We start from the raw sequence: 26,124 nt of genomic DNA on the forward strand, positions 1-26,124 counted from the left end.
TTTTATATTATTTCATTGGTTTCAGCAATCAATCCCATAATGAATATAATACATTATGCTGAGAGGGTACTACCAAAGAATTATCTGAATAAAGCGAAGGGTTAAAATATAGTTGTTTGACTATATAATTTATTCTAATTTTCCAGTGTTCCAGTTACTATTGCTGCATAACAAACCACCCAAAATTTGATAGAAACAATCATTATTTTATATTCACATATCCAGTGAGTTAGAAATTCAGACTGGGAATAGCATGGATGGATGGTCTTTGCTCCACAATGTTTGGGGTCCTAACTGGGAAAACTTTAAGGGTGAAGATGATTCAACAGCATCAGATTTAAAATCATCTGAAGGCATCTTCCTTCCCATGTCATCTTCACTCACATGCTTGGTAGTTAGTGCTGGCTGTTGGTTGGAACCTCAGCTTGACTGTCAACCAGAACACCTGAATGTGGCCTCTTCATGTAGTCTCTCTCTGTGGGCTAATGTGGGTTTTCTCACAGAATGGTGGCTGTGTCCCAAGACAGCAAAGGGGAGATGTATTGCATTTTTGTGATTTAATCTCAAAGTCAGTCAGTGTCATTTTCCACATACTCTATTAGTTGAGACAGTCCAGTGATTTGCCAGGTACAGGAAGAGGGATCATGGACTTTGCCACTTAATGGGAGGCATATCAGGTTTTGAGAGCAGTTAGAAATGTGATATGACTTTTACTTGACTACCATCATTAGGAAAGCATGCAGGCCATCTTTGGAAAACACAGTATGTCACAGTCCAAACTCTGGCTACAAAAATTCACATCGCTCCTATGCTCTCATATGCAAGATGCACTCATTCTCTTCCTGAGACTCCCAAGTCTCATTCTGTTTTGGCATCTGTTTAAGGTCTAGTATTTCCGCATCTCGATCAGGGCCAGTGCAAACGAGTTTCCTTGGGTGCGGTTCCTCAATTATAGTTTCTTCAGTAATGCTCATCTTGATCTGAAGACATGATGACTAAAGCATCAAGTTACCTACTTCCCAAATACCCAATACTTAACAAGGGGATAAGCATAGGATGGCATTTTTACACACTGTCATTCAAATAGAGGGAAACCAGGGGCACACAACAGTCACACATCCATTTACTCATTCTTACTTCATATCTTCCCAGTAGTTTCATCTAGACAAGCATCATAACAGTACTGATTTTGATAATATACAAACATTATATGAACACTTTTAACTTAAATATTAGCATTTTGATTATATAAGCTGGAAATTAAATAATTTCTATATTCTTCAATTATAGTTTCACATATTTATTATGTTAGCCTAAAATGCTACATTATGCTACCCCAAAAGTGTCTTTATCATAGATTCTATCAATTGCATAATCATGAAACTTAATAATGTACTTAAAAAATTGAATATATACCCACTGGATATATTCTTTCCTAATCAAATGGAATTTAAAACATATTGGAATATCTTTAGATATTATCTCACTATGGCAACAAGCTAAAATCTTGGTGGTGCCCAAGATTCTTGCTCTAATTCCTGGGACAGTGAAGAAAATAGATTTTACTGTAGTGGTTAAGTTATATCACGTGGTACAGTTGCATGGAAGAAGGGAGATTACCTAAGTGAGCCTAACGAAATCATAGGAGCTTTAAAAACAAGAACGTTTGCTGGCTGGTAGGAGAAAAGGAAAAAGACAAACTCTGGCTGGTCTGAAAGAAAGCAAACATCCATGTTTTGAAATGTCTATGCAAGCCATCTAGCAAGGACCTTAGAAGAACCTCTAGAATCTGAGAGCTGCCAGCAACGAAATGGTGACATCAACTACAACCGTAAGGGACTGAATTCTGCCAACAACAAGAATGAACACAGAAAACGATATCTTTCCCCAGAACCTCCAGACGAGCTCAGTCTGGCCAACAACTTGATTTCAGGCTTGTGATACTCTAAGTAGAGAACCCAGCCATGCCTTGCAGACTTTCTGATCTACAGAATGATGAAAGAAAAAAAAAAACGATGCTTTTTTAAGCTGTTAAGTTTATGGTAATTTGCTACGAAGCAATAGAAACTATTAGTTACCCAGAGAATGGGGCTTTTAACTGAGTACGGGTTTGAAAAAGAGCTCAAGATAAACAAAAAAGATGATATGGGATAAAGCAGAACTCGCATTGAACTGACTCTCCTCCCTAACCCTCATTCCTCTTTTATTAGTAAGACCTGTGAGCAGGATACCATGGGTTCAGTCAGACCCAGGGTCAAAGGATGGCTCTTCCATGTGACTGCAAGTCAGTTACTTAACATTTCTGGGTCTCAATTTCTCCAAGTGTAACTAGAGAAAGCATCTCCTTCAATGTGTATTTGGAGGGAACAAACGAGGTAACACATAACAAACAGTCAAATATTAATTTACTTGCAGGCATTATGTAGAAGTTCTAACCATACATCATTTAACACAACATAGAATCTTAGGGAGACCCAGATTCCCAAGGCATACACGGAACATCTTTGCTGTGATGCCGTCCTCTATTTTTATTTCCCAGGATTCCACTTGCTTAAACACTCTGGAATGACTGGGAGAAAGTCTTCCCAAAGAACCCTTGAAATATGTAGTCATAAGATTGAGTTCCTGGGAAAAGGGGCCCATGTTTGGTGGATAGTTAAAAATGTTTTCTGACTTGATTTGACCTGAATACAGTGCCATGATGGTATTCACTAACACTAGATTTTTAAGAATAAAACAGTTTCAGAAGTTTTTAGTTCACTTGTTTTTAACAAGGAATTTTTGTTGTTGATGTTAGTAGTGGTAGTTATTCTTTGAATTTTAAATAAATATGACATTTTGTATTACAACTCTCCCTCCCATGTACCAACTGTTAGAGAAGCACTAGTGCAGTGTTATAATTCAGATAAAGAAGAGACCATCAACTGAAAGAAAATGCTAGACTTTAATGGTCTGATTATCTCCTCTAGTTTAGATTATCTTAGATTATCTTATCTGTGAAAATGAAAATTTTATCCTTTGGCATAAAATAAAAAAGAATAAGAGAAACTTGAAAAATGTAAATTGAACTTTTGCCTCGTGTTACATCTTGCTGTTTACCAAAATCAGTTTATTTCTGTTTGTTTTACTGTCTATCTGCTGAAAATATATCTGAATCCAATGAAAATGTAAGACATGTGATTTAAAAAAGTTTGAGAAAGGAAAAAGGAAGCGTGCTGTTAAATGTTAAAACAGGTTCTGTGGTAAATTGTATACATGCACCACATCAAAAGTAAATTGAAGTTAAAATAAATAATGTTGCACTGAGAGTTGAAAGAATATAGCAAATCATAAAGATGCTTGTATACTAATTGAGACTATTTTAATTGTTAAAAGATTTAGAGGAATAAACATTGTAGATGGGAACACAGTGCTGAAAGATCTGGGCTGGCTCTGGTTTTCCTTTCTAGTGGCTTGGCACGGTGGCTGTACTGAGATCCAGCCTCGCCTTCAGAAACAGAAGCAATGCTGTTCAAAGGATTAATCAGTGGTCCATACAAAAGAGGCCTGGAGACAAACGCATCCACAGTCCCAAAAGCTGGTACAGAAAACTTGCATCCTCCATCTTGCTGTGCTGCATTTCGGTAAAGAAAAGCTGTTCCTGGCAAGCGTGCCCTGTAAGGTTAGGGTTGGTTTGTTTCTGTCTCCCACGTCTGAAGTACTATTGAGCTCACCAACTCTGCTGCTCTTCTCTTGTTCTGTTGCTCTGAGTCACAATTTATGTAATACTGCAGTCAAATGACCAATACTTTTTCTTCTAGTCTGGCCTCTTTTCTTATTCATGTTGATCTACATTATGTGGCTAACATGGTTCAAGGAAAAAAAAAATGTCTGTTGAATTCATATCAATTGAATTGAAATACTTTTTACAATATAATCTACTAATTTTTGAATTGGGTATAAAAGCCTTCTAAGATTTTTATTGATGAGGCCTTGGGTTTTGGGGAAACAAAAATGTTTGAGTTTGTATGTATCTTCCAAATTCATATGATATTAATTTTGAACCCACATTCTTTTCCCTTTTTTCTTCAAAGTTTACCTCATGTTCACCTTCAAGGGGCACATTAATTGTTAAGCATAGTCAAAGAAAGTATCAAATAGAGAAAAAATTGAAGTATTTCATATGTAAGTGCATAATCTATTAAATAAATAAACATTATCAAACATTTCTAATATCCACCTATGTATGTCAAGAATTACTCCAGGTTTTACATATAATATCATATTTAGTCCTTAAAATAACACTGTAAGATAAATATTAGTATCTCTACCCTATAAATATGGAAAATTAAATTTAGAGATGTTAGTTCATTCATTAATCCTTTTTCCTGAAAAAACAAAAAGTTTTGAATACTCTATGCCATACACTGGCAAGTCTTTGGGGGATAAAATAAGAAGTAAACCCATTCTCTACTTCGATTTTCAAAGGAAAGAAATAATAATACTGCAGTTATTAGGTACCAGATCTAATATTTAAGTCTAGATCCTCCTGATGCCAGAGCCAGGGATTCACCAGTTTTTGTTTTTATCAGCTTTTCACTAAAGGAGAATAAAAACGGTATCAGAAGCCAGCCAGGCTTTTTACATATGACCCCCAATTGTTCCGGATATAGTAGATCCTAAGAAGGCAAACTATGTTTTTATCTAACTTTGAATCTAGTCTTAAATCCTTAGGAACATTAGTTCAATATCATCTTCAATGGTTGGCAATTATCAAATGGAGTGATCGTTTCAATTCTAATAATATCTTTAATCAAACATTTAGTCACCAAGTAAATAGGTGCAGCAGTATATAGATTGTCCATATATTCAGTCATTAGGGGTGCTGCGGATGAAAACACTTGTTAGTGCTAATTTTTATAAACAATTATTTTAGTTATATTTCATTTTTGTCTGTTGTCTTTGTATTTTAAAGATTGTTTAGAAGAAGTATAGATTTTGAATAAGATTATAAATCTAGAACTTATGTGTGATTTGAGTTTTCTCTTACACCACTTATTTTCCTGCCAAATAAATCAATGTCATACATAAGTCTGAGTCTAATTTAACAAAATATGTCAAGAACTAATTTATCATTTCTTTTGTACTCCAGAACAAGTTCAGGATAGGGAAATAATTCCATTCCAGTTGTGGTATATGCTGGTCAAAAATCAGGAGACTCACTCATTTCTGGGTGATATGATCACTTAGCCATCTATTTACAAATAGGTTAAAAAAAAAAGAAAAGAAAATCTATACATACACCTAAAAGCAAGTCACAAAGAGAAGCCAGAAAGACCCGAGTTTGAGTCTCAGGGACCACTATTTTCTGTTCCTAATAAAGAACTAATGCTCCTACATGTCAATGCTTCCTAGAGACCCAAATGACCACTCTTTGGCCCAAAGAGGGTTTATTAGTGCCATATCTTGCTGACCCAACACCTTACCAATGAATATCTACCTTCCATTGATTATAGCTATCCTTATATTTCCTTGGAGATAAACTGAAAACAGCACGGAAGGAACTTAGAAAATATTTATGCATGTAGTCTTTTTGATTCCAGAGCTTGAATGGTTTTGTCTGACTATTGAAAAGACTAAACATTCTGAAATAAAATTTTGGTGGTTACATGCATGTCAATTTACTTGCTGCAAATAAGCCAAGAGTCTATTGCAAGGACTGTATATATCATGTCCTGGTTCAGCATGCTTTCCTTCCCACAATGCCAAGAAATGTTGCTCTAGTCTCCATTAGTGCTCTGCTAATGCTGTGGCAAGACTGAAAGCAGCCCTCTCCCTCCAAGCCATGTCAATTACATTAACCTGTATCGGTAGATATGACACCCCTTTAGTGGTACAAAATGCTGGACTGTACAGGGAGTGCCTATGGAGCAAGGTTTGAACATCATGAAATATATGCCTCTCTTTACTAATGAAAGTGGAGCCACGTTTTCCTGTTCTTTCAGCCAGATGGAGTTATGATTGGTGTGTGCTTGCCTTTTACATTACTATTTGATTCCATAATAAGAAACACATGAAACAATTTTAGTTTATTAGTTCTTCAGTTGCCAACATGGCTTTTGCACAACTAATAAAATAAATAAAAATATTTCCCCTGTGTTTTTTCTTATAAAATACACTTGTTATATAAAGGATAAGCACATACCAGTCGAAACTTGTTCTGGCACGAGCAATATTGTCTTGCTTTTTCTTATTTAATAGAAAACAAAGGAGACATATTTATTAGTTTCCTAATAGCATGGTTGGCTCACACTGGCTTATACCTATACATCAGGTATTGGAGGCATTTATTTAGAGAGAAATGGTTTTTGCTGGCATCTTGGTGAAAATTTCAAAACCTAGTTACCAATGAAAATACATTTCCAGGGAAGGCATATAAGAAAGGAAGTGAAAAGAATGAAAAACTGTGTGTCCTTTTGGTGCTCATGGTAATTCAGCTATAGTCTCCTTCAGGGTCAACCCCTAAAATAGCACTGTTGGTGCTAGGCTTTCTCTGCTGCACCAAGAAGTCCAAAATGAACCCCACAAGGATGTCTAAGGCCAAAGGTCTGCCATTCATTGAGCCTAGGCCCAGAGTTTGAGCTGCAATGTCACCTTCTGAGTACAACTTGAAAGTGTCATGCCTCCTTGAAACCTGTCATTAGTCATCAATCCACATGAGTTTTTGTAATTTGTAACACTCAAGAACCAATTCATAAATAGTTCCCTTCAGTATTCAAATGCTCAACAGAGCAATAACCTATACAACAGGACTGCAATAGAAACTGGTTTTCTTTTCAGTCGTCTTTCTGAAGAAGTACCTAGAGCAAAGGACAGTGAGGGTCCCCTTTGCCTCTGCTAAGACATCACATTTCCATGATCTAAGGCTGATCCTCCAATAAGCTCAGGAAATCTATCAATCTACCAAGGTCTTGTTTCTTATTTCCTGTTTTCAGTATTCAGAGACCCCGAAAGATGAAGAGAGCATTGCAGGGAGTCCCATGCTCAGTGGAACCTCACTGAAGAAAGCAGGTGAACATTTGAGAAACGACTCTTTCCCTAAAACAGTACTTTGTTGTAAAGAAGAGGCTACACTACATAAGACTTGAATTATACTGCATAAGACTTGAATTTAATTAAATGGTTACAAGAAATACTTTATAAAGCTAACTTTACCAGTCATTCTTTTTAAAAGAATAAAACCTGTCCATGTTGTTTTAATAAATTTTGGTAAAGAAAATTCCATTTGCTTAAATTCTTCCATTCCTTGGTGTGATCACTTTCTATCATTCTATCCCGAGAAATACAGAAGGAAAAAAAAACAACAAAAAAAACAAAAGCATTCTTCTACCTGGTCCTTATAAAACCTAAATATCATGTAAGCATGAACATCTGTCTTAAGGGAAAAAAATAAGAACATGTACTCTATAAAGAAGCCAAAAATATATTTTTGTGTTTATTGTCAGATTTATAATTGATAAAGATATGGAAATATGAAAAATTATTAAGCAATGCAAGAAAAATGCATTTTGTTGGGAAATAGAGTGCTGTGAGATTATCTGTGTATCTACTTATCTATCTATCTATCTATCTATATTTACATATATATTTAATTATTTATTTATGAGAATAGAGCAAGAAGTGAAAAAGGCAGAGTGTATCTGGATGAAATATCTTAGAAGAAAACAGTTCTTTCCAATAGATGTCAAGGTATAGCAAGGAGAAAATTGATTTGTGTCATTTACCCATTGCTATATGGAGCAAAGTCATAAAATGAGTTTGATGGACACAGAGGATTACCTTTGACCCCACTATGGCTTCAGGGAATCCAGGTCAACTTGGAGAGACTGCAAGTGTTACTACACAGGGGAGAGCAACGCGATACAGGCCCAGTGCTCAGAAAACTGTTCTGTCTCACATAGCCAGCCAACAACAGCCTTTCATAGTTATGTTGCTTCTCTTTCTATGTCAGGGTTAAGGTCATTTTTAGGGCACAGTGAGGAAATGTGGAGGCCAGGGCTGTCTGCACCACACCTGGGCTGTGAGACACAGGGGGTTTCAATTTCCAACCTGTGGACACCACACAGCCTAACCTTTACCTGCTTCCCTCACCACAGTACACAACAAATATAAAAAACAATCAGATATTTCAGAGTAGTGGACTAAGCAAGATCAAGGGTGGACATTCCTGGAATGCATTAAGACCTTTAGAAAAAAATAAGTAATAAAGGCAGAGCTTTATTAATTAGCTATAGTCACGGTCTCCGACGTTTAATTATATTGGAGGGTGAGGGAGGATTGAAAGGTAAGTGTGTGGAAATTGAATTTCAATTATTGTTTTGGTATATATGGGGGGCATAAATCTTAAGCTATTTATAAATATACAAGTTACTGAGGAATAAATTTGCAAATATAAGCAGTTTCTTATCATCTATAACTTATTCTTATATTTCCTTTATTAATGGCTCAGTAACTCTCCTGAAATATAAAACAGAAGCAATGAAATTGTCGTTGGAAGGAAAGTAGACCGAAGGAAGTTTTACTTTAGGGTTCTGAAGCTAGTGAACTTTTTTTAAAAAAGATTTTTATTAAAAGTATAGCTAACATACAGTATTATATTAGTTTCAAGCATACACAAGAGTTATTCAACATTTATAAACCTAAAGAAGTGATCACCATGATCTCAGAGAATAGAAACCCAATAACCTAAATAATAATTACGGCAACAACATTAGTAAAAGTTAACATTGATTTAACACTGTACGCTGCTTTGTATGCTTTACCTATAGTAGGTTGTTAATCTTTATTGCATACCTATGAGTCATTATTATTATTATTCCCATTTTTTTATATGATGCAAAAATTGAGACAGTTTCTTCATATTTCATATGACTTTTCCACACTTGCCCACAAAGTGGCTGAATATTCCCAATGTGTTCATGGGATTCAATAAAGCAAGCAAGTGCTTTTGTCCTTTTACAGTGAAGGGAACATGTTATTAGTGATGCTTGTGAGACCCTTATGCTTCTCTGAGATTTGTAAATGTTGAGTTTTTAGATCTACCGTGCTATGCCAATTCAGAAATCTTTTAATTGGAAATAATAGAGAAGGATCAAATATTCTTTGGAAATAGTCCATAAATTGGTACAGAGCCATGCTATGTGTAGGACAAGAAGAGAGTTATGAGTGAGGCATTGTTTCAGGTGCTCTGGCAGTTTTGCTTACACTCAAACATCTTCCTTCCAGAGAAAACAGCTCAAGCTTTCAAATCAGACAAAGCTAGAATCAAACACTAATTTTATCATAGTAATTGTGACTTGAGCTGAAATATCTCAATTCATCCAAGAATTTTTGTGAGGATGAAATGAGGCAATGAATGTCAATGCTCTGAATATGACGTTTAATACATTTTGTTTTCTTTTTCTTCTCCTTCTTTCTCTTTCCTATGAGTTAACAGAGGTATTTTCATACTATGAGCGATAAAAATATATGAAAGTCTTAGAACCTGCCCTTGAGGAACTCATAATCTAATGCTATACTTTGTGGCCTAAAATAAAGCTATGTGCGCTCTTAAATGATTTTCATGTGGGTATTTTATTCTGGCTAACAATAGAAATAAGATCTCAGGGAACTCTTCAAATATTTAGCTTATACAAAATGGCACCTCATCTCACATTGTCTTATGAAAGAGAAATTGCATGTTATCGGGCGATGGTACTTATTATCTCTTGGTCTTTTCCTGTTTCTCACCATGCTCCTATAAAGTTTCTGATAGTGAAAGAAAATCAGATCTTAGAAACTGACTTTCATTTATAACCTGCTGATTCACCTAGATCAGGTTACTGGGAAGAAATCCAAGTCAGACCTCCTGACCTACCCGAAACAGCATGAAGTATGCCCTGCCACTAAATCCTGATTCCTGTATACCTCACCCTGTCACTAACTATGATTTAGAGGAACCTTTAGAAAGTCAGGTACAAGGATTTAGTGCTTTACATGTAGGTTACAGCTGCTGGCCTGGCTTTTATAGTAACGTAAGTAAGTAATTTATTAAATGGTTCAGTCATTAGATATACCAGACTTTGAAAACATTCTTGTGAGGGAGGCTACTTTGGGTAGTGAGAAGATTAGCATTTCTCAGCAGCAAGTATTTGTGACAAGATTAATGAGGCACAGGGCAGATGGATTTGTTTCTCTCTTTGTGTCTGCTCTCCTGGTTTCCTTGCCCTTTATTTGGTTGTCTTTTCTTCTGTGGCACCTGCTGTCACTGACATGGATTAGATGCCAAAACAGCATTCCTTTACTTCAACACTCTTCACACCTTCTTCTCCCCCTCCTCTTTCTCCATAGGAGTTATTCCTTTCTCCTCTTCTGGGATTGGCAAGGACATTATTTCAGTTTCTATAAGAAATGTCTGGCAGGCATTTTCACATTAAAAGAAATCATAGAATTATGAACAAGATCAGAAACACTTGCCAGTGATGTTTTTTTTACCGTAAGGAAAACAGTTATTTTAAAATTATTTTAAATTATGTATCTGTTCTAATACATCTTACATTTTCCTTCAGAATTATCACCACCTCTGTGGTGTCCATTTTGTCTTTTAGGAGGATATAACTTGCTTCATGTACTGGGCATTCAATAGAATGTTTACGTTCTCCTTTTCTTTCTCATGTTTTCAGGCACAAGAGACAGACACTCCCCTGTGTTGTGAGCTTACTTCTCTTCAAAAAGATTTATATCATGCAGTCTAATAACAAGTGTACTTTCCTTTAACAAAGCCTCCAACTTTGCTTCTGTTTGTTCTTCTTCCAGCTCAATTTCCCCTGATGCCTTCCAATAAGTTACCATCCTTGTTATCCACAGAAGTTTCCTAAGTGTATCCTTTACTTTGATAAAACACATTTCTCACATCTTATAAAAGTTAATGCAACAGAATTTCCCATTATGTGTTTTTAGGATCTGCCAACAAGTTTTTACGATGATCCCAAGCACTAGTTATTTTTAGGTCTAAAGTAATGACCATGATATTAAAGGCTAAAGAGATGGTAGAATCTGTGGCTATTCAATGGGCATTCCTGGGTTGGATGACGGCCTGGGAGTCTGGAAAGTTGGGAGATCAGCAAAATGAACATAAAAAACTGGATTTTTACACTTACCAAAGATGTTTCATGTATATTTTTATAATCTTCTAATTTTACAATTTTGAGTTTAGATTTTGCTACTGACTTTATCATTCTTGAGTTGAATATAAAACTTTTTAAGATAAGCAATTATTTATAAATAAGAACCACAAATTCCAAGAAATATGTTATTTAATTACAGTAATCATGCAAAACAAATTCCATTTCTAAGAAAATTCATTATTTATTGGGCACATCTATGAACCTCAGTAGACCATCTGCAGTTGGGGTCATTCAGGGGGCATTTAATGAGCACTTGGCCAAAAACCACAAATGAGGTTTGTTTACGTGGTTATAGAGCCCAGAATAGGAAAAAAAATAGACAAAGTGAAGCAAAAGTAGAGTTTTTTCGCTTCCAATTCCCAATGGGTCCAAGGTGGTAAAAATGGAAAAAATCTAAAAGTTACAGTATTATTAATATAATGTATTGGATACAAAAGCCAGAACTGAAGTCAAATTTTGTAGCTAAATTGACCCTCCTCTTGGATTTCTTCATCTGTAACTTATAAATAATAGGAATAATCATTTTATAAGGGTATTGTAAAGATTGAATAAAATAATGGGTTTAAAGCTCTTGGAACAATAATCAATTACAGTTAAATTAACTACTTTAATTAATTTAAAAAGCACTGATTACTCTCTCAAGGAAATTTTTACATGGCTAAACATAAGAAACACAGGAAGACAAAAAAACACACAGATAAGCGTAAGAGTAGGAGGAAAAGGGTGTTTACTAGGAAAAAGCCTGTGATGAGCTAAGGATCAGAAGAGTGAAAACACTTTAAAGCTATTGGGGTAGGAGAATTAGGAGAAGAGAAAAATAGACGAGAGGTCTATTGACTGGGATAGGAGCCTGTGGTGTATAAGAAAATTGTGAGAAAGTAAAAATTCTCGATTCCTATTTCACTCTGCATTTCCTATACAGTAGAATTATTCTTAAAATGAAAAAGGCAAAATAAATATTTTTAAGAGGAGATGGAAATTCAAAATAAGTTAGAAGACTGGAAAACAGTCCCTAGCTGATTTCATGTTAATAAAATTTCTGGGTTTATTCAAGCTTTCTTTACAGCAACGAAAACATCCAGCCTAAGAGAAAGCTTTTAAGAGTTTACTTGAACCAAACTGACAATTGCCGGGAAGCAAAATCTCAATGGATTGAGAACAAGCTCTGCAAAACGGTGGCTTGCAGCTTATTTATACGTAGAATCAAAGGAGGAGGGTTACATGAAATCCACTGGTGGTAGATTAAGGGGGAGCGAGAAAGCAAAGCAGGGGAAATCTCTGGGATTGGAGAAAAGTAAATTGGAGAGACAGGTACTTTTTTCACATAGGATACAGGATAATTAATAGTTCACATAATCAAGGGACAAGAATAATAATGAGGAATTCTGTACTTTCCCACTCTGGTCCAGAAAAGTATGATTGACATTCCAAGGATGTTATCTTAGATGCAAAAAGACGATAGACAGGCTCACTTAAGGTGAAGATTGACTTTATGAAGGAAGCTTCAGGCTAAAGATGTGATTTCCCATCATGGCCCACCTTAGTTAGGAATTTTTTGATGTTCACGCCATCTAAAGTGGTTGTTTTCAGTCTCCTGATCTTGTCAGGTTTAACCTGTGGCCCCTTTTCCCTCCTCATTTATTTAACATACTTCATAATATATGTGACCCTTTCTCTTAACTCAATTTGCTTTTTACACACCTATGCCTTAGACAGTATTTTGATTCACCTGGGATGCCTTTCCTTAATTTTTCATTTGGAAAATGCTATTGTTTAGACAAGAATTTCCCAGCTTCCCTCAGCAGATCTAATCACTCACGGGCCACCATCCATTTTGCACATATTTCTATTTAACATTTGTGAGACTGTATTGCAATGGAGAGATTATATGTTGCTCATGTACTCCTGTCTCAATTGTGATTTTAAGAATACAGACCACTGATCTTTGTATTTTAAAATCCTACTACAGAGTATGGCTCATGGTCAGTATTCAGTAAATATAAATTTGACTTAAGTTAACTTAAAGGAGAGGAATAGTTGCAGGAGTTAAGGACTCTTGACAAGAAAAGACTTCAGAGTATAGGACAGAATAATAACTATCTTCAATAAATGACAGATATTACATGAAAGAAAGAGTAACTTTAGAGGACAGAACCATGATTAATGGGTCAAAGTTAAAATGGAATAACTTTTGTTCCAGTATGAGTCTGAACTTTCCATCAGTTTTCTCAATTGGAAGAGGTTATCTTGTACGATAATGATGAATTCTCTGCTAGGATACATGCTGAAATAGAAACTGAGTAATCTACTTGGGACATAGTACAGGTAGTTCTTGCAGAAGATTAGGGTTGGGTTTGAAAAATCTTTAAGTTTCCTTATAACTCTAAAATTCTATGATCAGCTCTAGATCTATTAATGTCTCAGTTTAGAGAGTCAGATATTGTAATAAATGCCTTCTTCCACAAACAATGCTTATCTCAGCTGCCATCTTCTCCCAGATAATACTCTTTTCTACAAGTTTGTGAAACTTGTTCTTCACTGCAGGCCCTATTTTTGTAAATATTTCCTTCCCAATAAAACCCACCACACCACAGGTACCTGCCATGAAGACTCAGAAACTTGGCACCTCTGAAACCCAGTTGTGAAGTATCCCCTGCTTTGTTTTGTAGTCCCAGCTTAACTGGAAAAAAAAGAAAAGAAAAGAAAAGAAAGAAAGAAACTAATATGTTTAGAAGACTATTAGTATAAACCTGAATAATCTGAAAGGGGCTCAGTTCTGTAGACAACAATAATAATAATTAAAGTTGGCTTCTTTAGTGTCTGGAATTCCAACTGGGACAAGCTCAAAGCTTTGGTTTATCATCACAAAAGAGCCACAGAGCCCTCAAGAGCCCTTTCTGGGATTCCAAAGAAAATCGACCAAGGCAGAAACTTTTTCTTCAAGTTTTTTTTATTAAAAACAAATAAAGGCAAACACAAACACATTCCAATACAGAAGCACTTCTGAAGAGCCACAAATCCACAAGGTTCCAAGCCTCTGGCTAGTCCAATCCGCTGCTGTAAAATGCTAGACATAATTTCAGCTAGCATGGGTCTGCCCCATGCAATAATCAAAGACGGCAATATTACCACAAAAATCAGGCTCTCTTCTACATCACCACCTACCTTTGTTTATGTCCTCAGAGTTTGTATTTTCTTTTTTAAAACATTTTTATTGTTCCTGTTCCTTGTTTGATCTTGAAATTAATATTCTTATTCTATCTTCAGCTCTGAAGTAATAGCACATATGCTTTCTTTATCTGCATGGTGGCAAGACAATTTCATGATCTGCCCACAGCTTACAAACTGATCAGTGGGGTCTGTCTCCATGGTGCCGTGACTAATGAACATCTGGAATTGTCAGTTGTGCCTTTGTAAGGTTGAGCCGTGACTTGAACTAAAGCTACAATGTGAGCAGTCATTTGAACTTCCCTGCCACTTGCTGGGTAGAAAGGCAAGAAGAAGAAGGAAAATCTGTAGTATGAAGAAAATTTTCCATTCTATTAGCTTGCATGTTCTATCATCTGATGTAATGCTTTTACCAATTTTATGCATTTGGTAAGGTAGGGCATTAGTTTAATGAATTGATTGAGTCATGTATGCACTGTATTTCATGATTTCTTCTGTTTGTTATAGCTTAGAAACTCCACAGAATAAAGTTTAAAGTAAATTAGTAATATAATATAGTTAATTATAGCAGTTTATCTTTTACAGCATTATGTGTGTCTTTAAAAGAAGTAGTATCAGAATGCACTAGCTCAACATAATATTAAGACAATCAAACATATCCACATGCTTCTATCTTAGGAGGCAGTGTGACAGAGTTCATAATTATGATCATGTCTGAAATGCATATAGTATCTACTGTATATAGCACTATTATATATTCTTATAATGTACTAACTCATTTAATTTACTTATGTGGTAAATACTATTATTATTCTCATTTTATATATAAAGAAACTGAGTTCTAGAGATATGAAATAATTTGCCTAAGGATAATTGAAATGGACTAGAGGTTAGATGTTTGGGTACTATTTTCATATCCAAAACTTCCTAAATGATGACAGTAACGATTCAGCTTGTTAGTTACACATGGGCTTCTAGTACTACCAACTGCTGGGCTTCAGGTATATTTGTCAAGCTGATAAAACAGGCCTGATGGAAAAATGTTTGTACCCTGTGGGTAAAGAATTCCCCCTTCATCTATTGCTGCACTTCAGGCAAACTGGTGGGCAGAACTGATGAGGTGCCTCTCTCAAAGCATTTTAACACAAGGTCCTGAATAAGTTCCCTGGAAAGGATTCCCCCTGAGAGAGAGTAAGCCAAGCATGATGAACTTGACCCAGTGATTCATCTTAGTCACAGGAAAAGAGTAGATATATGAATCCACCATGGGGGCTGGTATTTGAACCCAAATAAAAGACACCAGTGTCCAAAATAATGCTGCTTTGGGGCACATCAGAGAGAAACACAAAGGAGAAAGGGAATTTTCCTAATTTGGCACCCACCGTTAGGTGAACTCCAAAGAGGGACCTGCAGAAAAATTGTAGCCTTTGCAAGAGCGGGTCGGAACAGCCCACCCGACATAGTGAAGTGGAGCTTGAACAGTGCATTTTAGGTTTGGTGTGGCAGCACCAAATATGTGATGGGGATGGCATTGTTGGGAACACACTGGAGCCTCCAAGAAATATTTGACAGGTGAGACTTTGATATAACGTGAAGGTTCTGCTCAAGCAGGTCAGGGGAAAGTGAGATATCTTGTTTGGATGGAATCAGGAAATGCACTGCATAGCAATTAGCTAGGAAGGCTATGCAAAGAATTTGGGATTTCACATTTTAATAACATAAAGCAAATTTAATAAAATGAATCTAGAAACAGAAACTATAGTACATATATAACATCAAAATAAAGGACATTTATTTAGATTTAAAAATTGGTTTGTGAAAAACATATTATGTTCTCAATTTATTGCAGACTGGTGAACACTTCATCACAGGTTTGTACAGATCCACTGAAAAGTGTTTGGGAACACCTAACGTAATGGCAGTTCTGGATCATTTGACCCAACACTTTGAAGGTTCAAAAATTCATTATTGCCAGTGCCAAAGGATTATCAGACTTTGAGAGAATGAATCATGTTAACTTTAATACACATTAGAGTGGGGTAGATATCAAAATGTTAATTTATTTCTTTAAAATGAAAAATACACACAAGCATTGGAATATGCATGCTGGCACAAGTGTTGTATTTTTCTCTCTGGAAGCATATCAACCACATTGCTTTCTACTGCAAGATTTTTTTCTCCTGATATTTACTGAACATTTATGATTTGGCAAAATTCTTAGTTATTTACTTTCTTTACTTTGTATTAACTCTTTTAGTCTACATAACAAACAAATGAGGAAAATAAGGCATAACAATATTAAAGTAAGTACCCCACATTCACGCATGGAGGAATTGGCAAAATTCATAATCAGATAGTTGATGCTAGAGTCCATGCTTCCATCCTCAATACTGTACTTCCTTGAGCTATGAAATAGTTTAAGAAATATAAAACCTAAGTCTTAAATTCGTGGAATGTGTTTCAGTGCAGAGGTAGAACAGATCCAGAGCTGATTAATTCAGGGGATCACTAGTGTCATCGAGGTTGTAGGTTCCTCTCTCTCTCTCTCTCTCTCTCTCTCTCTCTCTCTCTCTCTCTCTCTCTCTTTCTGCAGCATCCTCAGCTATTAACTCCCCTCACAGAGCCATTACAGAATTCTGAGGTATCACACAGAAGATGGAGTCCTTTAGAGAAAGAAGGCATGCTTCCCTTCTGAATGCAGGGGTGAGGAATCTTTCTTGAAGCCTACCAGCAGACCTTCTTTACATCTCACAGGCCAGGATTGCTTCTGGTCTAAACAAATCACTGCTAAGGGGAACGGTAATAAGTGATGAATGTTGACAAATTGGGATTCACCCCTGCTTGGAGGCTGCTTCTAGCTTCTGAGGAAGCCCATGACCACAAGCAAGAGGATAGATGCCTGAATAAATTTGGGGGACTATTAGGAAGGCAGTCAAGCAAATGTGACTAAAACAAAAAGCTAAATAATAATCAGATATCATTTTACTGAATTCTCAGGAGCAAAATTTGTTACAAGAACAAGAAATGTTTAATGTCAATATGATCTCCCTGCACATTTCTATTAGGCAGACACTTGCTTGGTGGGCATAGCTATGAGCAGGCAGAATTAAACAAATTTATTGTTTAATGGCTTCAGATTAAGCCAGGTAGATATATCCATCTCATAGTAAGAATGATATTAACAATGGGTCTAAATTCATTAGTTACAACTACCTACATTCATCTGTATCCTAGCAACATCTCTGCTATTAGGAATGGGACTATTTCAGGTTGAATGGCCAATTTCTATTTCCTTGGACTATCGTTGGATAGATATTACCAACATAGACATCTAACATTCACTTTTCCCCAAGACGCTCATTTGTCTAGGAGGGATACATCCCTCTTTCTGAAATGGTCACTCTTTTCTTAGACATATTAGCATATTCAAACAGGTTCCCAGAAACTCTTAGTTGAGCTATATATTCTCCCAAATTCTGTTAATTTTAAAGTTTAATTTAGACAGATTTTTAAAAATTCAGTTCCATGCTCTTGGAGATCTCCTAATTAGATCCCAAAGTTTTATCATAGTAGACAGCAGAGAATTATTGTAGGTATTTACAGAAAGTATTACAATTACGATTGTGGCAGGCAGGAATTAACAAGGTGGCTGAGAAGAGACAGGGAAGCCAGGTAGAAGGCTTTTGCAAGTCAAACCACAAAGTGATGCAAGTCTTAAATATGGAGGCAGAAGCAGTAATAAAAGGAGAAAAAAGGAAACACAAGGGAACACAGTAGCTATAAAGGCAGAAAGCAATTATATGCCAAAGATATTTATTTTTTAGATTTACATTAAAGATCTGGAGTCACTGGTGTTTCTTAAGTAGGATCTGAGGTTCAGGCATGAAGGACACACCAGGAGATATGTACCCTCTCAAACACCCAAGTATACACAGATGGTGCCCAAAAAATGTGTACACATTTTAAGAAAGGAAAAAACTGTGTTAAAATTGTAATAATCAATATATACCAATAATAAAAGATGAATACAAGTAATGTGTATACATTTTTTGGCACCCTCGGTAGGTAACTAATAACCTATGTGGATATAGTGGTATCCTGGATGGTCTACACTAACAGGCATCGTTTAAGCCTGCATTACCATAGGTTTCTGAACTGGAGCTATAGATATAGATGATATAGATATAGATATAGATGATGTAGAATAAAGATAGAGATGATATAGAATAAAGATAGAGATAGAGATAGTGATAGAGATAGAGATATTGATGATATAGATCTCCCAGGACAATCAGCAATATCTCGAAACTGGCTTAAGTGAGACCTGCAAAGAGCAGAAAACAGTTTATCTTTGCTAAGCTTAATTAACTGTAGTAGATTCCAGAACATTGTTTCTCATCTAATGGCTATAGAGGTCCAAAAGTTATACTTCAAAAGCAAGAATTCACTACTTATTTCAGAGAATCATAGTAGCCTCTTGTTCCAACAGCCTAGACAGCAATGTTGAATACTTATATAACCCAAACATTGGCAAGGAACCGTTCTAAAGGCGGTCTCTTATTTTTTCTTTTATGATAAAGCCAAATTTGTTCTCTAACTGGTCACAGTTTTGTCAAGATCCTTTATTAAGGAGAAGAGGTTCCATTCTCATGTCTTTTGTACTAAATACCTAGTGATCTTGTCCCATTACATGAAAATTAAACCAAAACTGATAGGCATGGATAAATTTCACTGAGGCTAAGAGTAGTTCATTACTTTTATTTACCCATTGCCTCCTTTACAAGTATTTATTTACATCATATGTCAGGTACAGTTCTTGCCCGATTCACTCAGCTAGTGAATGACTGACTCCAACACCCATGGTCTTTCCACTCTACCATGTTGAATTAAAATGGTACCTTTTAAAACAATCTAAAGTAGTACAATAGACTGAGCTAAACACTGAAAGACTTACTATGTAAAAAATTGATAGTCTCACAGAACCACATTCAAACAATGTCCCGTATCCCATACATTTATTTTATTCTCCTGCTGGCCAATACCACAATCTTTCAGATTAGAAGATTTGGCTGCACTACAGAATACACACTGGAGTCAAGCAACACCCAAGGCTCCATTAAGGTCATTATTCTTGTGGATTTTCTTTCTTCCCACAGGGAAAGGCATATCAATTTTTCTATATGTTTTGAAGAGCTTAGCCACATGATTTTAATCATTTCTCCCAGGTGGCTCTTTGAACTTGCATGGTGGCCCTATATATTATCCAACCAAGGACAGGTTCCAGTGTGGTTTGATGGATGAGCAGGCGACCAGAATCAGAGATCTGAAATTCTCTTCCCCATGGAGTAAGAGTTTTTACCTTCTATTGCTTTGGGATCTTAGGGAACCTGAATGTTGGGAAACAATGTAACTTGATGTTTTGAGCTGGACCACAATTTGAGATCATGTAATATTTTTTAGCTATTTTTACAAATGTTCTGGTTTGGGTAAAACCTAAGCTATGTTTTTCTAAGTATTTGCCCTTCAATAAATTTTCATATATTTTAATGGAAATTTAATCCTATTAATATTAATTTATTTATAGTTAACACATCAAAATATATTTAAAAACATATTTCCAATTGGCTTTTACAATAATTTTTATAAACCTTTGAATACACAAACACACACACACACACACACACACACACACACACACACAGACATATTCTTTTGCCAGGAAACAAAACAAAAAGAAAATACACAGCACCCAAAAGTTCAGGTTAGGTTCAGATCTCAAAAGCCACAGGTTCCAAATAATTCTAAACTTGGAAGCTGGTTTCTTCCATCCAAGAATGTGTCCCACATGTCATTGAATGGTACAACCACGTTAACCACAAGTTTAACCTAGCTCTCTTGTACTTTTTAATTGACTTCAGCCCCAAACATTACAAAATGTAGACTTAAATGAACTTGTCTAAAATATTGCAATTAAATGGCATTTTTCATCTGACCACTGGTATGGGAGGCGATGTCAATCATCTTTTCTTGGTAGTAAGAAATCTCTCTCCTCCTCTTTCTTCCAGGCAATAGAGCTATGCAATTTTTATTCTGAGGCTATATTCTCTTATATTTTTAAATATATCTTCCTATTAGCATACCTACAAAATTTTTGATCACTACATATGTTATTCATCAAATATCCATTCAGCCCCTGTTATAAGTAAAGTGCTTATTTTAACAAAAGTTAATTCAACAAATACATACAAATGTCTACTACGGCTCAGACATCTGCTAGCCAAGATAATTCACTGAACAATGTAAAAGTAATTACTCAAAATATAATAAACCAGAGTTGAAAATCTGTGATATTCTGAATTCTGCATTTCCCTCCAATGGCCATGATAGACATTGTTAATCAGTGATCCCATGCATGACCTCTAAATTTTTCTCAAGAGTGTTTCAGAAAGCCCTACCAAACTACTAGAGTTGCAAACATAACCTATACTCTATCCTCACACTATATGCAGTTACTCCGAGTGATCTACTCTTAAGTGTGTGTGTTGCTGGTGCGTAGTGATAATAATCCATGTGAAATTACTTGTCGTCTGGATTTTCCCACCATATGCCTGTATAGTTCTTCTCTTTAGTATATGCTTCCTAAACACTTTCAATATACAGACCCATCTGCTCTTTCTTTGGCTGTTTCTTTTTTCTCATTCTTAAAATTAGGAAAAGCAGAAACTGAAACAATACATAACCAATGAAGTAAAAGTTTAAGTCTGTCATATTTCCATAAATAGTGAAAAATGGGTGAATATGAAGTGTTAGACAGACGATGGCATTAGGAGGCAGGAGACCAGGATCATTTACACCTAATTCTCCACTTGTTGCTAGCCCTCTGACCCTAGCTGAACATTTATTCATTCACCCATTCATCAGACTAATATTCAGAAGCAATCACTATGTGTCAGGCACCCTTCAAAAGCCTTGATCGACTCTTCTGAAAAACGAGGAGCATGCACTTCTTTCAGTTTAAGATACAGACAGGACCAGGACTAATATGGCAGCTTTGATTCTTGCTTTTTGGAGGGGGGAGTGGGATCTTGTTTTGTACTGATGTAGAACCAGTAAATTAAGTCAACTAGAAAATAAGTCTGCATTATACTCCCAGGCGTGTTTCCTAGAAATGATTCAAGAGAACATTCCAACCACTACAGTATCCAGTTCCTACTTTTTTTTCTTTCCCCTTCCCTTTCAACTTCCTCTTCTCACAGTTGGAATATGTCCCTTCTCTTTCCCTAACCTAGACTAAACTTCAGAAATACCAGATCTTCTCTAATGTTTTTTTTTCATTTTTTTCCCCTCACCTCTAAATAACTTATTATCTCTATTCTTAAAATTAACAAACCTTCTAATCAAGTTAAGTTTGCATTGGATTACATTATACCTTCCAGGTCTGCCAGATATCAGGAGAAAACAGAAAAACAAAATCATATATGCAAAAATCACAAGACAAATTTCAATAAATTAACAACTGAAAAAACAAAAAGACCTACCTTTTCTTGTCAAAGATGATATCAAGGCTGAGTTATATAAAACCTACAATTAAAGAAATATGATATTTCAGAATACATGAGATATAGTACAAAAAGTAGTTAAGTACTTCTTACAATGATACATGAAAAGGAATGATAATCAATAAATTAAGAATTTAGTCTAATAAAATAGAAAAGTAACAAAAACTATTGACCTAGAAAATTTGAAGGAGAAACATAGGGTAGTTTGAAAAATATCAATGAGTGAATTAGAATACAGCATATATTATCATGCCTAATGTTAAAACTCTAGGACAGCACTGCCCAATATAGTACACTAGCCACATGTGATAATTTAAATTTGTGTTTAAATTAGTTAAAATTGAATAAAATTAGATGTTTAGTTCCTCAGTCTCACTAGCCACATTTCAAGTGCTCAATAGCCTATGTAACTAGAGGCTCACATATTTTGCAGCACAGACATAGAACATTTGCATCATTGCAGGAAGTTTTATGACAGTGAAGCTCTAAAATCAGAAAAAGTACAAAAGCACTCACTAACAAAAGCATTAACTAAGACTGTTCTAATAAATGCAACTAGAAAAGTAAATACTATACAATTTTTAAAGAAAAAGTGAAATTATATTGAGGTATAACATCATTGCAATATAATGTCATAGCTGAAAATTCTAAGACATTCATTCAGGATATTATAACCAACAATAAAATAATTCAAAAAGTTGGCTAAGTACATCGATATACCAAAATCAATAGCCTTCTCATATAGAGACAACTCTCAGTTGCAAAAAATAATAAAAGAGAAAATAACCTATTACAAATAACAACATAAAAGATGGAACACACTAAGAATAAATTTAGCAAGGAATGTGTGAAAAGGATTAAAAGGAAACCTAAAATATTACTTAAAAAGATAAGTGGAAATTCGCATTCTGTTCTTTGATAGACTTTGTTTATATAAAAATTGTATACATCCCAATAAAAGTACCAAATTAATTATTGTAAATAATTTTTAAATGTATATATATATTTTAATTAGACTAGGTAATTCTACATTTATTATGGCAAAATAAATGTGCAAGAGTAGGCAGGAAATATCTGAAAGGGAAATAAAGACATAGTAGCTTTATCAGATAACAAATTATAATAAAGCTATATCAATTAAAGTAGGATTCCTACTGGAATACCAATATAGTACAAACATATCAATGTAATATAATAGAGTGTCTCAATATAGATCCCAATTTGTATTGGGATTTATAAAATGATATGCACGGTATTCACAATCTGTGGTCCAAAATGGATCATGAATCAATCAGCTGGGGAAAATGGAAGCCATTTTAAAACACAATTATTCACTACCTCAAAACCTATACCACATACATTTCAGATTAAGCCAGGAATTAAACAAAAAAATTGAGACTGGAAACTACTAGGTCTCAATATGAGAGTGATATTTCTAGCTGATAGGCAGTACGTAGAAGCATAGATTAAAAATATTGATAATTTGTCTACATAAATTAAAAAAAAAAAACTTAATGAAACAAATGTGATATTTAAAAGCAAAAGCCAAATGATGACCTGGGAAACATTTGTAATACACAGCAGATAGAGGGCAATTTATTTAATATATAAATGTATTCTACCATCAATAAGAAAAGACCCAATAATCCAGCAGAAAATTAGGCAAAGAACATGAACATAAATTCACAGAAAAAGAAACATTCAAAAATTGTAGATATATGAAAGTTGTTCAAAATCATTCTGAAAATAGGAAATGCAAATCGTGCATATAATATCATACCATTTTACATCTATCATATTGATAAAGAGCACACAGATTGATTATAAACTCTGTAGACTTAGATGTAGGGGAATTGGAATGCTTGACTATTTTAAGCATTACTATAAAACAAGCCTCTTTTGTAAGCATTTATATACTATCTGTTTAAAATATTAAAATGCACATACTTCTACCCATCAATTCCACTTTTGAGATCCCACCAATTCCTTACATCATTGATTTTGGTAACTAAAGAATAGAAATAACTTAAATACCCAACAATAATAGACAAATAAATTATGGCTCATCCATAAAGTAGGGCAGCCATTAAAACAAAAAATGAGACAGATCAATATACCAATACAAAATAATTTCTAAGATATATTATTAAGTAAAAAAAAAATCAAAGTGCAGAGCCACCTATATAGAAGTTATCATTTGTATGAAAATAGTTTGTATTCTGTAAATACAACACCCTGATAAGAGTGATTGTTTTTTGGGACAAAAAGTGAGGAAAAAGGAAACTGACATTTCACTTTTTCCTCACTGGGGTAAAAAGGAAACTGATGTTTCACTGTAATTTCCTCTGTGTTATTAGAATTGTTAAAAATTTAGTTTATATTTTACCTCATCAAAATTAAATAGATAAAACACTTTAAATATATTCTGTCCTGAAATTTTACTGAGACAGTGGAAAGGAAGGAGTTCGATTTTCCGTCTTGAACTACTTGCTTCTTTTTCCTCCTAAACACTAAGAAGCAGTGTCAGTCTTAAAAAATTGAGACAAAGTGAAAATATGTATTCATGCATCTGGGCTCAACTTTTTCTGCCCTTTTCTCCACTCTTTAAGGATCCCTCCCCCTCTTTCATGGTCCCTTATCTAAATACGATACCATCATGACTAATGTCGAAATACAATACAAATCATCTGTTATTACAAACATCAATTAATATTGTTCTATCCAATGCAATTAGAAAAGAGGAATACACAAAGGCAGGCCGTTATAACTAAATTTAGCAAATCTGTATTTCTATTATTTGTCTTTTGTCTGGTGACTTGTATTTTGGCTTAATTCAGAATGAAAAATGTATTTCTCTATTTTCTTTTCTTCCTGACCTAGACGCTCCTCTTTCTGTGAAGGACAGTTGCAGAGTTGACCAGAACAAGCTTGTGCCCCTGTATAACTCGGATCTGCTGGAGTCGGGAGATGGTATGTATCAATCTACAGAAGACTTGTGAAGGAAGCAAAGCTTATGCTCCCTTTAGACAAGCTGCTCAGGGACACCACCAGTTTCCAATGCCCAGGAGAAGCGAGTATTGGTGGGTAGAAGAGATTGAGAGCCCAGTGAGCAACAGACCCATTAAAAAACAGAAAAATGGGAAAAGAATGTTGGTTGCTATTGTTTTATAAAGTATTTATTTTTTAGCATATTTGAATGGAAATTTAAGTAAAAAACAATTGACCAGTCTACATTGGAGAAAATGGGATTATTTTTGTCACGGAAAACATCAAATGGAAAAGTAACAGAGATGAGGCAAAGTTAATACAGTAAAACAAACAAAGAAACAAAAATCTAATTATATTATATTTCAAATTTCTATGCCACTTGAAAAAACACAATTTGGGGTTTAATTTTTATTGCCCAGATCACTAATTATTATTGATAAGTTCAACAAGTTTTCCAATGCTTATTGACCATTCGTGTTTCTTCCTTTGTGGAATTCTTTGTATATATTTTTGGCATTTTAAAAAAACAGATGTTTTAAAAATTATTTTTAGGAGATTTTACATATTTTAGATAATACTCCTTTGCGGCCAATGTGTGTTATAACTATCTTTTTGCATTCTGTGCCTTTTTATTTTTTAATGGTTATGAACCAAAGGTCATAAATGTACTATGGTTTGATGTACCCATCTTTTCTTTAATAGTTAGCACATTTTATAATTTGCTTAGAAAATTCTACCCTATCCTAATTTACAAGGATACTTTCCTATAATTTACTTAAAAAGTTTTAAAAATTATCTTTTTAGTCAGTCAAAAATTGATATTTGTGTATGGTCTGAGGTAGTATTCCAATTTAATTTTTTTCCATATTGATAATAAGCCTGTCCAGCACAGGCATTTATTTCACAGTCCCTCCTTTCCCCTGTTATTTGCATTGCTGACTCTGACATAGTCTTTTTCTTTTCCATATATTAATGTGTCCCTTTCTGAGCTCCTTATATTGTTTTATTGGTCATTTTTTAACCCCATTCCAATTCATGATAATAAATATTAATGTCTGGCTAGACAATTCCCCCAACATGATTCCTGTTTTTCAGATGCATCCTGACTATTCTTAGGCCCTTGAACTTCACAAGTTTTAAAATCTGTAAGTAAAGTTCTTTAAATATAGCCAGCTAGGATTTTGGTCTTAATTGCATTGAACACG

The 26,124-nt window shown here is 34.9% G+C and overlaps 1 long non-coding RNA gene across 1 annotated transcript in view; it reads right to left on the reverse strand.

The window, feature by feature from the left end:
* LOC148758762 (uncharacterized) overlaps positions 1-26,124 on the reverse strand; it is a 260,092-nt gene that overhangs the window by 185,207 nt on the left and 48,761 nt on the right. Inside the window, exon 2 of the long non-coding RNA XR_016019711.1 lies at positions 21,911-21,953. This is a non-coding gene — a long non-coding RNA (uncharacterized LOC148758762). The remainder of the gene's footprint in view (positions 1-21,910; positions 21,954-26,124) is intronic.

The sequence above is a fragment of the Rhinolophus sinicus genome, chromosome 2, assembly GCF_057876585.1.
Source record: "Rhinolophus sinicus isolate RSI-liver-muscle chromosome 2, RSI-T2T, whole genome shotgun sequence".
NCBI lineage: Eukaryota > Metazoa > Chordata > Mammalia > Chiroptera > Rhinolophidae > Rhinolophus > Rhinolophus sinicus.